This window comes from Saccostrea echinata, unplaced genomic scaffold (assembly GCF_033153115.1).
Source record: "Saccostrea echinata isolate AGI-Se365-2 ecotype Australia unplaced genomic scaffold, CSIRO_AGI_Sech_v1 ptg000012l, whole genome shotgun sequence".
Lineage (NCBI taxonomy): Eukaryota > Metazoa > Mollusca > Bivalvia > Ostreida > Ostreidae > Saccostrea > Saccostrea echinata.
Genome location: NW_026889761.1, coordinates 15,089,428 through 15,092,824, shown reverse-complemented (window position 1 = coordinate 15,092,824; position 3,397 = coordinate 15,089,428).

Here is a 3,397-nt window from a genome sequence, read left to right as displayed (position 1 = left end):
CTAGCAAAGCTCGTTGCAAAGCAACGAAAAGGTTTTCCTATAGTGACTTTGAGATAAGGCCATGACACAGTCTCTGGTCATTAGCAATCTTTGTAGGAGGTATCAACATTCCAATGTTCCAAGAGTACCAGTAGATCGAGAAACTGTTAGCGAATTTTACAGTTTCTCTGTCAGTGATCTTGAAGTCCAAATGATTTTGCGTCAAGGCCATGATACAATCTGATTAAGAGCAATACCCCCTGTGAATTTCCTTCTGGACAAGTTTACTCATGTCCTTTCTGAGCACACTTCGAGTCAAAATATCTTTTATTATCAATTGCATGATTAATTAGTTTCTACTCATTGGTTGAAATATTCATTGTAACTGTTTTATTTCCAGCTCGGATATTGAAAAAGTTTGCATCCTTGAGTTTCTGCGCTGGTCTTCAATTTTTAAGTCCTCTTTGTAAAACAGAGTATAAGGGGCATGAAGATAGGCTGTCACATTCTATTCCCCGAAAATTAAGGAGTATGCGCGTCCTTTCTTAAACATGTCTATGAAATCATGTATACATATAAATTCAATGTACGATAAATAATATGGGGTTATTGAACTTATATTGTTGAATATTGGCACGAGTTCGCTGTACAAATGCAGGAGCTTGAGAGTGCATTTGTAAAGCAACCGAGTGTCAATATTCACAAATTTACATTCAATAACTCCTTTATTATATAGCTAAAACATCTTCCAAAGATTTATATTAATTATTTCAATTAAATAACTCAAATTAATAAGAATATTTCAGTATCGGTATTTAAATTAGCGTCTGTCCTATAAATGTTCAATATTGCATCATTCCAATGACCCTACCAAACGGTATGATTTGCTTATTGAGGTTTTATTGAGGTTAAAACGTATTAAATTATTAATTAATAATTTTAATTTTTTGTGAAATATAAACATATCTTACCTAGCTTCCACTGCCTATCACATTTTTTTGTTTACAACTGGGTGTTCGATATTGAACACTCGTATTCGGAATGTTTCGGGCATACTCATATACGTCATTCAAACTCAACGTTCAATGAAACAACAATATATTGAACGCTAAAATTCTCTAGACTTTTAGTAGGTTTTTTTTTTCATTGTAGTCTATTTATTAGCTATATAATAAAATCGTTTATTAGTCCATTCTAAACGACCTTCCACTAGGCTACCTTGACCGGTATGATTTAATCAATTAAAAATTTACACTTAATTCATTTTTATTCTTTAGATTAACATGTAAATATCTTTAATTTTAAATGGACACTTTTTGTAAAAAGCATGACACATTTTAAAGAAGAATTTTCCGTAGAACCCTTAAAATATGAAAGTATTTTATTTGTAGTGAAAGTTTTCGCGAATAATCGCAATGTGTTAGGTAATATTTATATAAAAAAAATATGTCTAAATCTAGAATATACAGTATATATGGTTAACACAACATACTATTTAATTCAAAAATAATTTTATTTATATTTGCAATAGTCTAACTGAAACCAGAATTTTCCTAAATATGTCTAGATTCGTAATTTACGTATTTGTTAGATTAAGGCATGGCGCATACCTGTACTTTTTCATGCATACAGTAGTAACTACATGTATATTCATCTTGAGAAGGGGATTTTTTATAACAGCTTAAAGTGATCTTTCGAGGACTTTCACTGCCTTATTTCACTAAATAGTTAAACAACGAACTCCGTGACACTTACTTATTTTGTACAGTACAGGATCGAGTGGGGGGGGGGGGGGAGTCGGAACTCTCCCCTTTAAGGATTTTCAGAGTTTAATATCTATAGTAAATGAAATAGTACCATCCAAGGTAACGTGGATGTTAACAAGGATGTTAGTGTTGGAGATTATGTACTAGAAGGAAATAAGCTACTGCTTCAGGAGTGTTCATTACCCCCCTAGCCTCACCCCGAAAAAGTTTCTGTTTGTTTTCGTTTCTGATTTTGATATTTGTTTTATGTGTTTGTTACTGTGTTTTGTTTTGTTCATTTTTGTTCCTTTTTTTTTTTTTTTTAAATTATTCGTTTATATATATATAAGTCATAAAAACTCTGGCTTGGACACGCAATCCTGATTTTTCAGCGTAATAATAAAGTAGTTAAAATATGAAATTGGACCCCCCCCCCCCCCCCCCCCCCGCCGTGAATCCGTCCTTGAAAATTTGAAATAAGGTGTCCTCTACTAGGGAGAAAATCTAAAATTCACTGGATCTTACTCCCTTCCTGAAATAGATTTTATAATCATCCATTGGCTGGTTCGCTAACCGCGATCCCCAAAGACTTTTTAAATTCGTGGTTCCTTTTTTTTCTTTTTTGCAAACCTATCAAGTAAGGAAACTAAATAATCTGTACCTGGTCACCTTGGCAATAGGTATTCTGCCCTAAAATGACATGGAAATAGAAATAAATAATCTGACTCGAACCCCCCCCCCCCCCTTCACCCATTCAGAATCAGTTGACCGTCCTCTTAGTGGTATTAACACAATTTGATAACAGTATACCGATTCAATAGTCATGATGTTTGTTATTGGTCAAGTCGACATAAAGATCTGAAATATTAACGTAAATATCGGACAAGATTACATAAACATCTTTCAAATTGAACATAAAATAGTTGCAAAGATATGCCGCCATAAATTTTGGAAAAACATATCTTATACAAAACGGTCCTATGTTTACAGTTATTAAGCTGTAAATCACATATAATTGACATAGGAAGAGCCCTGTAGATCATCATTTTTGTAGCTGATCTTTTATCTTTAGGGTCTTCCGTCTCCAACGGAAGACCCTTCTATTATTCTATTGTTTCTTTTTCACTATTATTATTATTATTTTTTTCTGTCCAAATTTTGTGCAGACGATTTCTCGGATATGGTTGGATGGATTCACTTGAAATTTTCAGAGATGATGTATCCTGATGTAAACCTAATACATTTTCTTTATTTTTTGGAAATTCACTTCCGGTCGGAAGTTATCGCCCTTTAATCGAATTTTTAGTGACCATTTTGTCTACACAAAAACTAAAAAATGACAAAAGCTAGAGTGCTGAAATTTTCAGTGATAATAGAGGACATGTTCTAGTTGTGCACCTCAGTTTTCAAATTTTCTGGAAGTGCCTAGTATGGAAGCTCGGTAGGGGTCAAAATTTAGGACATGAATCAGGAGTGAATTTTCGAGACATTTTCTATCATATCTTCAAAACTATAAATATTTTCTTAAAACATATTGAACAGAAATTGTGTAGAATAATAGGATCTTTTTTATGATATCAAGAAAAAAGGGCTGACTTATCACATTAGGGGCCAAGAGGGGCCAAAAGTCTTAAATCCATAACTCTTAAACGATCAATATTTTGATATACATT